Source organism: Mirounga angustirostris, unplaced genomic scaffold, assembly GCF_029215605.1.
Source record: "Mirounga angustirostris isolate CCGP_5_RB_7025 unplaced genomic scaffold, mMirAng1.0.hap1 SCAF_3, whole genome shotgun sequence".
Lineage (NCBI taxonomy): Eukaryota > Metazoa > Chordata > Mammalia > Carnivora > Phocidae > Mirounga > Mirounga angustirostris.
Window position 1 is genome coordinate 95,717,013 of NW_026991711.1, and position 15,189 is coordinate 95,732,201.

At 43.1% G+C, this 15,189-nt stretch overlaps 1 long non-coding RNA gene across 1 annotated transcript in view; it reads right to left on the reverse strand.

The window, feature by feature from the left end:
• Positions 1-565: 565 nt before the first annotated feature.
• LOC135363765 (uncharacterized) overlaps positions 566-15,189 on the reverse strand; it is a 48,403-nt gene continuing 33,779 nt past the window's right edge. Inside the window, exon 3 of the long non-coding RNA XR_010409823.1 lies at positions 566-1,625. This is a non-coding gene — a long non-coding RNA (uncharacterized LOC135363765). The remainder of the gene's footprint in view (positions 1,626-15,189) is intronic.

Consider the following 15,189-nt stretch of genomic DNA (forward strand, 5'->3'; position numbering starts at 1 on the left):
AAAATAGGTGTAACAAACAATTGCAAAGACAATGAAGGTGAAATGGGAAGCAAGGGCTTTTGGCAGTAGTCAAACTTGTGGTCAGACCCCAACTGCACCATTTGATAACTCCACCCTGGGAGAGCTGTTTCATGAAGATAATAGTTGGTATATCATGGAGCAATAATGAGAATTTACGTTGACAAATTAACTTGCACATAGTAGGTGCTCATTAGCATGCATTTCTATAAGCAGAATCTATACTTATAATCTTTTTTTTTAAAGATTTATTTATTTATTTGAGAGAGAGAGAGAGAACATGAGTGGGAGGGACAGAGGGAGAGGGAAGGAGAAGCTCAAGCAGGCTCCCCACTGAGCACAGAGCCCCATGCAGGGCTCGATTTCATGACCCCAAGATCAGAACCTGAGCTGAAACCAGGAGTCGGAGGCTCAACCAACTGCGCCACCTAGGTGCCCCTGTATTTATAATCTTGAAAATAGTTTTAGGCTAACAGTCTTTTAGGCTAAATGTTTTCCTCGAATGCATATTTATCCACCCGCACCCCCCCTTACACACACACACACACACACACACACCTACTTTTTCCTTTGAACACTGACTAGACAGCATCATAAGAGCCTCACATTGCAATCAACAGCCCTGATTATGGAGATTTGGGTAAAAAAGGCAGGAATCCTTCCAGCAGACCTGCCACAGCCCGGCACACACGGGCAGGTGGCAAGTGTTGTCCCCGGGCACGTGTCTTATTTTACGTACGTTCCCAAATCCAGTGGTCTGTCCATCCGGCCACATGCCTGCACGTGTCCGCATGTGCATGATGAAGTTTTCCACAAAGCACAATGCCAGGTCCGAGTGCTAGTGTGTGCTGAATCAGGTGCATTTGAATTTCATAGGTCTCAAACCAGGCTGGGGCCGCGGACTATAAAATTTACGAAGGCACACTCTGAATTAATCAGCAAATATATACTAATTCACGCTGACCTTTTTTCAAGCTGAGGCCTTTTTATCAGTCACTGTAGGTTTAACATTGGCCTACCGAGTGTTATTACAAAGGACTCCATGGTTGGCCATAATTATATAATGCAAATGACATTTGCTGTTTTGTTTGAGCGTATTCCCTCAGATGTTTCCTTCCTTTATCACGTTCCTCACACATCTGTGTCCCTGCAGTGGCTCTGCAAGCTCCCCCTTGCCTGGTCCCCAAGTTCCTGGTGCTGTCTGTCCCGACTGTCACACAGACACGGCCCGCTGTGCGGATGCTGCGGGTGCGACGCGTGCATCTGACACAGGTTATGTTGGCAGCTGGTGGGAACAGGTGTACACTGATTCTACCATCAAATAGCAACACACGTTTGGCTTCCTCCCAACGCACAGGCATGAAAAACCTGTTCTCTTCACATTTCTTTGGAGATTGATTGACTGTTCTTTGACACAGCACACTGTGGCTGTTTGTAAGTTCCCTGGTCCTTCGCCGGCTCAGACGTGTTGCAGGGAAGTCTCAGAGAAGACCTGCATGGGGGCACCATGAATTATTCATCTGCTTCTCCTGGATGGTGGTGAGGGAGAATACACCCAGAAGACGCACTGCCACATATGTGGGGAGTTAGGGATAGCGAGGGGATGGCTGTTGGAGGAAAAAAGAAAAGGCATGGAAGAGGTGTAAGAATATCTTACTTTTGAGATGGTTTAAAACAGGAGCATCCTTCTCAAAGACCAAGTGCACCCAGTTACAGACCCGAGGTGTTGTAAAACAATGATGAAAGAAACCACTTTCATAACTTAATGCAACTTAAATCAGTCATCCCTAGAAAGGAGGGAGTGGAAGATTGGGTTCTGTCCCCGTAAAAAAGAAAAAAGAAATTAAAATAAGAGAATAAAAAAAACTCCCATGATAAAATGTCTCGGTTAAATTAACAACAACAACAAAAGTTCCCATTTAAGAAAGCAGCATTGTGACCAGCCGAACGTTTTGACAATTTTATGAGTGGGTGATGTCTGGTTTGAACTCTGTGGGAGCTCTTGTCCCCAGTCACAGACAAAAGTGGCTTTTTTTAAAAGATAGGACCAAAAAAGCCAAATGCCGTTACCAATCAGTAAAAGGGTCTGTAAGCACGTCAAATGTACCTGCGGGCCCAGGGACGAGCAAGTCAAAAGCTGCAACGCTTGATTTTTCCATTTCCAGGAGGATCGGGGTCCCCAGGAAAACAGAGGCAGATAGGGAGTCAGGGATCACCACCCCACGTCCCCCACCCCGCACTTTCCCAAGAGCCTGGCTCTGGCAGTTCCGGTCTGGGCACGCTTGCCCTACCGGACTTCCCTCTCTTCTCTCCTTGCATGCTGCCGATTATTTTCATCCCTGATTCACTTCTTTCACTCTCTTCAGTGGGTGGAACAAAAGAGCTCCGAAACCAAGATGGCTGTAGCTGGGGCAGCAAATGTAAGATTAAATGTGTGCTTTGTGCAACTGGATTTTTATCTCAAACCTCACCCAAGGCCTGAAGCTCAGAGCAAGAATCTGTGAGCTGATTTTGGGGTCTGTTTGGAAAGTATCATATCAACATCTAATGGCATTTCAGGGCTTTCTATGCTCAGAAACTGCCATTGTTATCCTGAATTGATGATGCTATATTAGCACTCCACCAATTCATTTCACACAAAGTACAAATCTAATAAACTCATCTCAAAAATAGCCCTGATGTATTCAACTGCTAATGCCTCAGCAGCCTGATATATCTGTATACAGCAGAATTCTAAATCCAGCGGAGAATTATAAGATGGGTTTATGCATTGCATGCTTCTCATAAAACCTTATTTGAACATTTGATTCCAGTTTACATTTTATTAGCAAAGCTCTCATTTTTCACCCAGAATGAGGAAGCAGAGGGGAGGAGAAGTACATTCCTGCAACTTCAATTCTGTGCCCAAATAACTTACAAGACGGACACGAAATGGACAAGACTATGACTGCCCTGAAGACAATTACAAAAAATACTTAATTAGGATGCAATGCCGGTTATTTTAAGCCGTACAAAAGAGTTCTGTACATAATAGAGTGGCTGTTTCATGCAGCTCATATGATAAAATTCTCACCAGTCTTAAAATGACAGATGTAATATTACCTTTAATAAGTGTCTACCGATGCATGCAAATTGAATTAGATAGTGGGAGTACAAATTTGTCCGATAATTAAGATAAAATTTCATGTCAGCTTAAACCCTGGTGTATATTAGTAACTCTGTATATTTCTTTTCTCTGTTCTCTACCAATTATTTTTCAGGATGGCCTCTTGATTACCGGAAGAGTCAGGTGAAGGGGGTAAAAAACATGGCCCCCCAAACATATTATTATAAATGGGAGCCAATCATGTCCATGATCACTACTCGGTTTATGCTAAGTTTTAAATACTGGGCACAATTCAAATAACTTTGAACAAATTCAACAATGTATTAACTTAATTTTTCTGGGGTCTCATGAGGTGTTACTATGCCCTTAAGGCAAATGCTAAACTAGCGCCATTTAGGAGAAATAAAAACACAGAATTTGGAAGTTAATAACCTCAGTGATTTAGAAAATCTGAGTTGTGAACCGATTCGGCAGTGCTTTAATGCTGAGAATAAACTGGGTGTTCCATGTAATATTTTGTTTACAAAAATCTCAGAAGGCCAAGAGAATGTACACACATGCACACGCACACAGGCAATCCCTTGTGTGTGCACATGCAAAACACCATGCGCACATACACACAGCTTAAAGGGTAAGTGCTCTGCGTGGCATTCAGCTCCATTTTAATACCCTCCACTGCTGTGATCGCAGTCCCCCAAGGGAGGCAAATATCCTGAGCATTATTAAAAGTGGGATTATCCAATCTAATACTGAAGATTTGGGAACCAGCCAAGAGGAGTCATAAGCAGGAGGGTAAAACAAAGAAGACTTATCGGGGCCCGGACCACCGGGTTTGCCTCCCTAAGCTTTCGCCTGGCTGGGTATGATTGACAGCACCTGACAGGTGACTCTCACTCGCCCGAACAATGCATGTCCTCGGATGCAGGTCAGTGGGGTGTGCCCACCATACTGCCTATCCATGGGAGGGAACACCGGGACAGACTTCCTAGCGACCTGCTGCAGGTCCGCTAATTGGAGCCTCACAACGAGCCCTTGAGGGTTTACTATGATGATCATTTCTTTCTTTCTTTCTGGTATGGAAAACGAGGCTCCAAAGGATCAAATGGCAGGCCCAGTGTTGGAGGGAAGTGTCAGGGCCGCATCTAGATGCTCTCCTTTTCACTCCAAAGACAGCTCTTCAAGAAACCACGCCGATGTCCACGCTTGGTTCTTGCACTTATTAGTCATGTCTGTTGCCAAGTCGAGATGCAGCTTCAAGGGCCTGAGACATTAGATTGTGGCAGACTACCCATCAAGGGAGAGGAGTCCCTCTGTAGCTCCTCCACTCAGTTACCAGCATGAAGAACACATCATTTGCCACCCTACACCCATGTTACTCATTGTGATAATCTGCCTGGTGGTTATAGGCATGTGGATTTGCCGTCCTTCTACACGTGGTCTTTTTTCCTTCTTCTGTCCCGAGATGTATTTTTTGTCTTATGCTAATCAGATATTATTTATATCACTCTTTAATAATTTGGTGCATTTTCATACTGCAGCCTGCCCCCCTAGAACTCATTCTTAGAGCTCTCATGTTACCTCTCAGCCTAGTTATGAAATTTCTCACAAAGGATATTTTTGGAACATCCCTGTGGGCAGCGTGTGCTAATGGTTTACCTTCACTATACTTTCTCCCCTTTTTCCTTAGTAGCGAAAGTCTGGTATTTTAGTGCACAGCTACATACTAAGTCAACAGACTACATTTCTCAGCCTCCCTTGCATCTCAATGTGGCTACATGATTAAGTTTTGGCCAGTCAGATGAAGACACAGTGCTGTGTGTGGTACTTTCTTGACAGCTCCATAAAGGGAGGGGAGGTCCACATTTGACCCCTCCCTCCACTGGAGACCTTGGACACAGACTGAGTGGAGTACTTGTGGCCATTTAAGATCATGAGGTGACTTTCAAACTTAAATTGCTTCCACTTCTGGTACTGGCACCTAGTTTTAGCAGATTAATCTTCCTACTGAGAACAACTAGACAAACTGAGTTATTTTATTTTATTTTATTTTATTTTTTAAAGATTTATTTATTTATTTGAGAGAGCGAGAATGAGAGAGAGAGTACATGAGAGGGAGGAGGGTTAGAGGGAGAAGCAGGCTCCTCGCCGAGCAGGGAGCCCGATGCGGGACTCGATCCCGGGACTCCAGGATCATGACCTGAGCCGAAGGCAGTCGCTTAACCAACTGAGCCACCCAGGCGCCCAGTTTATTATTTTTTTTAACAAAATATCTAGTTGAAGATCTCAGGAACTGTCAAGGTGGTAGGGATTCAAAAGACCAAACAGCAGGAGTGGGAGGGATGCTGTGCCCTCATCTGTCAATTTGAGAGTGTAAGGACAGAGATACTGACATTCCAAAGTCTTTCAGAGCCCTTGACATCCCCAGATATCTCTGGCCTTTTTTCTGGATTCTTCCCCAAGTTCAAGAGTAAGAAGCACAAAGGCACCATCTTTAAGTAGGGTAATCTGGTAGCACTGAAAAACGTCATGGAAGGTGGGATATGCTTAGTAAGCTCTACTACCTCCCGCACAGAGGGTATGAAGCCCATTGAGGAACCTTCTCTTCTATCCCCTGCGAGGCTCACGCACCACAGGTAGGTATTCATGAGATTCTTAGAGAAGAGAGTCAAGTGAGCCCCAAATTCACTGCCTCTTTCTCCACTAAGGCATTTGTCAATTCCATTATGGTGGTTTAGGGCTGAAAAGCAGCATAAAGCATTGGCTGAGATACTGAGAGCTGAAGAGAGCTTCCAGCAGTCTCACCAGGCTGAAGGCCATGGCCAAAAATTAGAATCAGGAGAGGCCATGGCAAGCATCCAGGCTTCAGTTGGGACCCCGTAGTGCCCTATCTAGAAGGGGTGTGACAGGTTGGTCCTTATAAAAATGGAAGTACACCTTCAAATCAGCTCAGTCCTAACTGGAATAAAATAGACTACTCCTACCTTAACTGCCTGCCAGAAATAAAAGCAAATTTTCTTTGGAGGAAAAGGTCATCATGTTTGGACTTAAAATTAATTCTATTACTTTCAGCTACAATATCTGACATGCAGTAACAATTTACCAAGCATACCACAAGGGCAGCATGACTAAAACTAAGAGAAAATATAGTCAGTAGAAATGGACCCATAAATGAAACAGGTATTTGAGTTAGATAAGAATTGTAAAATAAATGTGATTAATATGTTAAAAAAATGAGATAACTAGATGGGAAATTTCAGCAGAGGGACTGGAAAATGTAAAGAAGTTTTAAAGGGAAATTCTGGAAGAAAAAAATAAAGTAATCAAAATTCAGAGCTCAGCAGAAAGCTTCTCAAAGTAGGGCAGACATAATCATAAGTGAAATTGCGAACCAGAATGTTGTTCAAGAGGAAATATTCAGACAGATGCCCCTAAGGAAAAAAGTGTGGGAAATAGAGAAAAGAGCATCTGAAACCTGAAGGGCATGGTGAAAATGTCTAGCATATGTATAACCAGTGCCCAAGAAAGAGCAGGAAGGGAGAATAAGGAAGAAGAGGTATCTGGAGAGAGAATGTCCAGGATTGGAAGCAACATATGGAAGACAACAGACAAAGATGCCATCATGCTGCTCCTGGCCTGCATACTTCCAGATTTCTTTTTCATGATAGAGAAATAATGCCTATCTTGACTTAGCCACAATTTTTCAGGCCCTGTTACTCATAAATGCTAACTGAAACACCCCTCATTGTTAATAGAGATCTATCAGTGCAAATGTTCGTGTCCTCTCCCATGTCATATATTTTTTAAATGTAAAACATGTTCATAAGGAAGAAAGACCCTATGCTGTGTGGCTCTGAATGCAAGAATAAGACCTATCTGCAGGTAGGAGTTAGAGGGAAACATCTTTCAGTTCAGTGTGTGTTCTACATTCTTTATTCCAACAACTATTTTTTTAAAAGATCTTATTTATTTATTTGACAGAGAGAGACACAGCGAGAGAGGGAACACAAGCAGGGGGAGTTGGAGAGGGAGAAGCAGGCTTCCTACCAAGCAGGGAGCCCGATGTGGGGCTCGATCCCAGGACCCTGGGACCATGATCTGAGCCGAAGGCAGACGCTTAATGACTGAACCACCCAGGTGCCCTCCAACAACTATTTTTGAGCAACTACTCTGTATCAGGCTCTGTCCTGGATATTAAGAATGCAAAGTCAAATAAGACAGCTTAACGTCTGGTTGGGACAAGACTAACAGAATCTAAATTAAGAGTCACAAAATCGAATGCTTATGGGGACCTGACAGGTCAGGTCAGGTTCAAGTGAGTGAGGTGGACTGAGGTGGGCATGGGGTGAGCCAGAGAACACAGACATCCCCTGAGTGCAGCCTCCATGCAGGTCCCCTGATTGATGCCATTGTGAAGGCAGTCCCTGTGTGGCCAGATCCTCTTCTTTTTCCAAAGAAGCTGGAAATCCAGGTATTGGTGTGGAATGTCCAAATGCGTACAGTGTTATGCAGGGAAGGGCAGACTTTGACCCAAGGGTGGCCATTTTGCCACACCTTATATAATGACTTGAATGGTGGCACCAAAAAAGTTCTGTCCGTGGCCTAACCCTTAGAACCTGGAATGTTACCTTATTTAGAGAAAGGGTTTTGTAAATGTATTATGTAAAGGAATTATGGGTGAGATCATTCTGGATTATGCTGGTGGGCCCTAAATCCAATGACCGGTGTCTTTATAAGAAACAAAAGACAAAAGACAGAAGCAGAGATTGGAGGGATGTAGCCAAGAAGACCAGAAATGCCAACAGCCACAAGAAGCTGAAAGAGGCAGGGAAGGATTCGCCCTTCAAGCCTTTCAAGGGAGCACAGCCTGCCCAACCCCTTGATTTCAAACTTCAAGCCTCCAGAACTGTGAGAGAGTGAATCTCTGTTGCTGTAAGCCACCCAGTTTGTGGTGCTGTGTTATGGCAGCCCTGGGAAACTAATACACTCTAAGTGCATAGTCAAGGTAAGACAAAGTGCTGGGGGAGCACTGGAGAGCATCTCCAACCCTCTAGATAGAGACCAGAGGGAGAAGAGTCAGGGATGAATTTCAGAAGGAATTGACACATGAGTGAAATAGCAGGTATTAGGCACAGTTTGTGTGTGTGTGTGTGTGAGGGGAAGGGAGGTTAAGCACTTCTAGCCAGACATAATAAATGGAGTTGTTCAACAATGAGGGTTATTTCATGAGGTAGTGAGCCTCCTGTCAAGCAAGGGTTTAAATACACACATTGTACAACTGCCTGCTGGAGATTATGAAGGACAATGCATTCACGAGATAAGTGTTATACTCATTACTAGGCAAATTTGAAATGCCTTCTGAACTTAAGATTCTAATGACCCCTGTCTTTTCCCATCTTATTATATCTCCCTGTGCTGGCAGGGCTGACTGCCAATGCAGGCTTGTCAGTTGCAATGATTCCAGGACACTAGGCTGAGTTTCAAGGGGCCAGATCCCCGCTGCTCCCCATCCCTCTATCCCATGGTGTAGGCTGCTGCACCTGCCAGAAAGTAAATGACCAAATCCCCTCAACCTGGGAGTTCTACTCCATCTCTTGACCAGTAAAACACAAACTGGTCCCCCTTCTTAAAGAGCTTTGGTTGAATTAGGACCATCATATTGGGTGGTGAGTAGATCCCATTTGCACACCAGAAATCTCAGGAACCACAAATGATTGTATCTCAATTTGAAAAAGATTAATGGTAAATGAAGAGGAAAACACTGGCCAAACACATCCTAGGGGCTGTTTTGGGTTAGACTCCTCATTCAAATTGACAGAACTAATAAAGGGAGGTGACAGATGACAGGGTATAGACCCTTACGGAGCTATGTTCTGTCTCTCTACTCACACTGTTCATTTCTCAGTCTCAGGGATGTGTACTCTGTTAGGCAGAGATATGCCAGAGCAAATCTGAAGTCCTAGAATAAACAGGCCATATCTCCCCTAGATCTACAGTTCCCAAACTTTTTGATCTTAGAACCTCTTTGTATAACTTAAAAATTACTGAGGATGCCAAAGATCTTTTGTTTCTGTGAGTTATATCTATCAATATTTACTCAATTAGAAATTAAAACAGAAAAATTTGAGACACAAGAATATAGAAGCATACATTCCAATATCCATAAGAACAGTGACATCATGGCATGTCATATAACTTCTGGAAAACTCAAGTGTATACTCATGAGGGAATGATCTCATATTAGTATTGCAGTGTATTAATATTAGTATGAAAATAGTTTTCACCTGAATTAGTCCTAGGGACTCCTGGAACTCCCTAGACTATGCTTTGAGAACCATTATCCTAAGCCTTAACTTTCTCAACTATCTAGAGAAAAACACATTCTTTAAATGCTTAGGAAAAGGATAAATTATACAATTTAGGATAAATTATATAAATTATAAAATATTCAAAACTGATATAAGGGTAGCTGGCTTTCCACTTGGGAAAAAAATTAATTCTGATTTCACCCTATTAAAAAAAATCTATGTGGGTTATAGATGTAAACACAGAACTATGGAAGTATCAGATGGTGGTAGAGCTGACCATATTCTAGAGTTCTGCGGGGAGGATGGCCTTTATAAAAAAAAGACACAAACCTCAAAAATCACAAAAGGAAGAGAAGCGACGATTTGGCCAGATTAAAGGTAAAACTTCTGAACGGCAGACATCACCAAATATTTGCAACATATTTAATATGCAAAGGTCAATTTCTCTAACATATAATGATCTTCTATAAGAAAAACCAAATATGACCAGGAAATTCAAACAAGAAATATTAACAGACAATAAATATAGGAAAACGAACTCGTCCTAAATACTATCTTAATGCAATGTAAGCCAATAACGATGGTGCACTTTGCATCTACTAAATGGTCAAAAAATGTAATTTTCATTGATAATGTATAATACTGGTGTATGTGTGGGTAAATGGGCACTCTCATAATTTACTTGTGAAAATATAAATTAGAACACTTGTGGCATAGCAATTTGCTGTATCTACTACAGATTTAAATATGGATAAGAGCCGCCAGTGTTTCACATAAGAGTCTGTTCTACAGAAATTACAATAAAATAATGAGGATATGTGTCCAAAGGATGTTTACTGCAGCATTGTTTGAAGTCACAAAAAATTGACATGAAATTGGCCACATTGTAAATGTCCATAAATAAAGTAATTGTAATGTATTGATTCAATTGAAAACAATGCAGACATGAGCAAGAGCAAAGTAGACCTCCCTGGCTGATACAGAAAAATACCTATCATGTAAGGTTAAACTTGAAAGCAATTTGAAGAGTGATAAGTATGGCATCATCCCATTTTTAAAAAGTTTTTATTTAAATTCCAGTTAGTCAACATACAGTGTAATATTAGTTTCCAGTGTACAGTATAGTGATCCAACACTTGCATACATCACCCTATGCTCATCACAAGTACCCTCTTTAATCCCCGTCACCTATTTCCCCCATCCCCCCCCCCACCTCCCCTCTGGTAACCATCAGTGTGTTCTCTACAGTTAAGAGTCTGTTTCTTGGTTTGCCTCTCTTTGTTCCCTCCTCTCTGCTCATTTGTTTTGTTTCTTGAATTCCACATATGAGTGAAATCATATGGTAGTTTTTCTCTTATTTCATTTAGCATTATAATCTCTAGCTCCATCCCCGCTGTTGCAAGTGGCAAGATTTCACTCTTTTTTATGACTGAGTAATATTCCTGTGTGTGTGTGTGTGTGTGTATAGACACACACACACACCATATCTTCCTTGTCCATTCATCTGTCCATGGACTCTTGGGTGTTTCCTTAATTTGGCTATTGTAGATAATGTTGCTATAAACATCGGCGTGCATATATCCCTTTGAATTAGTACTTTTGTATTCTTTGGATAAATAACTAGTATAGCAATTGCTGGGTCGTAGGGTAGCTCTATTTCTAACTTTTGGAGGAACTTCCATACTGTCTTTCAGAGTGGCTGCACCAGCATCATCCCATTTTTTTAGGAAAAAGAAGTATGTAAACAAATATATGTGCAGAAGTACAGGAAGTGGTTGAGAAAGGTCCTAGCAATTATCAGTCGTTAGCGCTAAGGAGGGGGATGAGGCCTGAAAAGAAATTTCATTTTATTATTTTATTTCTTAATGCAAATAACCTTAAAATGTATGGAATTATGAAAGATTATTGTTTTTTGTCTGCTTTCTTAGTACATTTTCAGGCAAAATTAGAGTTAATGTTTTTTCTTTTCTTTTAAATTTGAAACATGGTTGATACACGTTATATAGTTTCAGGCGTACAACAGAGTGATTCAACAATTCTATATACTATGCTATGCTCACCATAATAAGGGTAGTTGCCATCTCACACCGTACGAAGTTATCGCGATATTGTTGACTGTGTTCCCTATGCTGTACCGTTCATCCTAGAGTTAATTTCTTTTAAAGATTTTATTTATTTATTCTAGAAACGGAGAGAGAACCAGGGAGAGGGACAAGCAGACTCAGTGCTGAGCAAAGCCTAAGGCAGGGCTCCATCTCAGGACCCCAAGACCGTGAACCGATGGGAAAACAAGAGTGAGATGCTCAAGCCACTGAGCCACCCAGGTGCCCCCATCCAAGAGGTAATTTTTAATAATAAAATTCAGTATCTCACAACACAATTGCTTTGAGCTCCTCCTGGGGCTCCTTCTCTTTTGCCCTTAGTGAAAAGCCGGTAGAGAAGAATGAGGCACCTGTGCCTGGACCAGGCTGCCTCACCAAATGACCCAAAGGCGGGGAGGGTCCTGAATTCCACCAGGTGGCTAAGGACAGCTGTGACTCTGGGCTGATGATTGGACTGGTGCAATTGGAGTACCTCATGCCGGTTCTTCCCTTTGCTTGTATCTACCCCACCTACCGTCCAAAGCTGTGGAGTTCTCCATGCCCTGAACACATTCATGCTGTTCGTGCATGCATGCACAGGGCTAGGCAGCCAGGTGGGGAAGCTGCTGTAGGGCAGCACATGGTAGGACGTGCCATATGCCCACCTCACGTTTGCCCAGTTCCCACTGTCCCCAGTGACAATCTCAAATATGAGCTCTCTTTCTCCTCCTCCTCCTCTCTCTCTGCAGCTCTGTTTTCAGGATTTGAGAGCTGGAAGGAGCCTGAGAGTTCTGATAAGCTAACACTCTCCATTTACAGAGGTGGGAACAGAGGCCAAATCTGGCCATGACCTGCTCGAGACTTTACAGTGCATGGTGGACATGGGGTAGGGACGGGGGACCTGTGTTGCAGCTGGAGTGAAGAAGAGGGTGTCATGCTCTCTGTCTCTTCTCAGAGGAGGGTGACTGAGGGAGCAGAACTGTGAGGGCCAGCCCCAGGAAGTAGCAAGGTGGGGTCAGTTGTTCGAGAAGGAAGTTCTAAGGATTTGGGGCTGAAACCATGTCACCGAAAAAGAAGGTTCGGAAGGGCACTGTGACTCTTCAGTTTCTCTAAGAAAAGGTTTTATTTCCTTTTCTTTAAAGAAAAGTTCCTGTTCTCTGCCGAGCAGGGCTGTCAGGAGAGCTCCCCAAACCAAAACTATGGTTGGCTGGGCATATCAGTGGCACCATCTGTGTCCCCTCACCTCAAGGTCACCAGCTGCAACTGCTCCCAGGGGACAGTCAGAGGTATGCCTCTTCAAGGCGGCCTGTGGAGCACAAAGGAGGTGTTGGGCCAGCAGGTGGTGGACAAGTGCTTGTCGCAGGGCGGCAAGCCAGAACCAGTTCCTGTGGTTTGGATCAGCTGCATTCTGCTCGAGTCTCAGTCTTCCCATTTTTAGGATGAGAAGCTTGGACTGGATGATCCCAACACCCCCCATTGTATGACCCGAGGCTCTGCTCAGAGCATGGCAAAGTACGCAGGAGGAAGAGGTGAGGTGTGAGCACCAGCACCCAGCTCTCCCACACCCTCCTGCCCCACTGAGCCAGGGCTCCAAGTGAGATCTCACACCACTGGCTGAATTTACATAGGGAGCCTACCCTTCAATCCTCGTCTGCATCTCCCTTAGGGACAGGTGCTTCAGAGCTCTCTTTCTCAAAGCCCCCATTGAGGAAGACCGTGACAAGCCATCATCCCTGCAGCTATCAGGCATCAAGACTGAGAGTGGGTTCCCAGCACCATGGTCCCTCTGTTTCAGGGCACCTAGCTCCCTGCCTCTGAGTGCCTCTGAGTGCCTCTGACCACCATGTCCTGAAAAAGGAGGACACACCAAGAGAGGTTCACAAGATAAATTTGGTCAGACTGGCATATGATTTTAGGTGTTGTACCCAGAAAAAGGGGCTAAAAACCACTGAAGCCCACCAGGAAAGAGAGTGGCCCCCTTTGGAATGCTTCTTCAGTCCTTTGGATGAGCCCAAGGAGAGTCTCTATTTGTGCTGGTCTTTTTTCCCTCCCTAACTCAGGCTAAAGTTCCTATTTAACAAAGTGACAATAAGTTCTGGGCTCAGAGCCTTCATCAGGAAATGTTCAATACTAATGTTTGGTTTTATTATATATACTTTTATAGTTACCATCTCTTTATGGTGAATGAGGCCAGTTTTCCATTTAATAGCAGTGTACAAAGTCTAAAATTTTATTTTAAATACATAGGGGGAAAAAGGAAGTTGATTTAAGTAAAAATTATTCCAGATGGGGCTTGAATGGGGCTGGAGTTTGGAAAAACCCAACACAGAGAAGGTGGGAACTTGCCAAAGGCAATAATCCTTGCCCTCAGCAGCTGGACCAAAATGGCACTCCAAGTACCCATTTTCTCTTAGCCCCCATTCCTCATCCCAGCCTTCCAGTTCTCTAACTGCATCTCCCAGGCATCAATATTTGTTTTGGGCCTCCTGCCCTGTTTGGGTGGTCTCTGGTTTACCAGTCCATCAAACTTCTTCAAAAGGCACTTCTTCACTCCAGGCTGGTGCCCACGTGGAGTAAGGCTGGTGGCCCATGCTGCCAGATTCAGCTCCATAGAACACCCCCTCTTCCCCCCACCACCACTCTGCCAGTCTTTTCACCAAGGCAGACCACCACCCAGAAAAAAAGGTAAGTTACTTTGATGGAGCCAGCTTCCCAATGTGTACGGCAGGCCCATCTAACTGACAGAGCTGGGGCTCTTCACTGAGGGAACCACAGGGGTTCAGTTACCTCCCTCAGAAACTGTGTTTGTATTATATATTATGTGTATTATTTATTATATAAATTGCATTAAATATTATATACACGTGAAGATTCTGGGATAAATGTGACAAAATTCTAACTCAAAAATTTAGCAGGTGCTGATGCTCATGATCAGATTTACTGCGTTTTCACTTGGGCTGTGCCTTGGGTTCATACTTGCTATAAACTTGAGTTCTCATACCCCACCTTCCCTTCCCCTCCCCCCCCAAGACCAGGCTCTGCCTTCTTGTTACTGCCACCTGCTGTGTTCCAAGCACTAGCCATAAGCAATCTGTCTCATCAGGAGGGTGACTGGGATAAACGAAGGTGTTCCATTAATATTAGCTGAATAAATGATGAATTCCGTGCAAGGTTTCAATCATAAGTTGCTTTAGGGTTTTGCAGAAGATGGAAAGTTCCAGAAGTTATCTGGGACAGCAAGGAAGTCTGACCAGACCCAGTTAGATCTTTGGGGTTTAATTTTAGTTTCATCAAGTAATTCCACAAGGAAGCAGTATAAATTTGAAGGCTTGAGTTTAAGGCCCCTAAAGAAATCATTTCGTTATTACATTGCTAGTTAATATTTCCTTTCCATGTGCAGTTTGCCCACATAAGCAAAATTATCATTTGCACTGTTTTTCAAGAAAGAAAAAATTTAATATAAGGTACTCAAACTCATAACTGTATTCAAATTGAAATAAATTAAATTGGGTATTCAGATCAAAGTCTATTGAAGCTTAATTTTGTGTATATATTTTTTCCTCATGCAAATCTATATATTTTCATGCTGTGCAACCTGCTTTTTGTTCCAAAGATATTGTGAACAACTTTCCATATAAGTAGATCTGAAACAATTGAACTAATAACCCACAATTGAAGT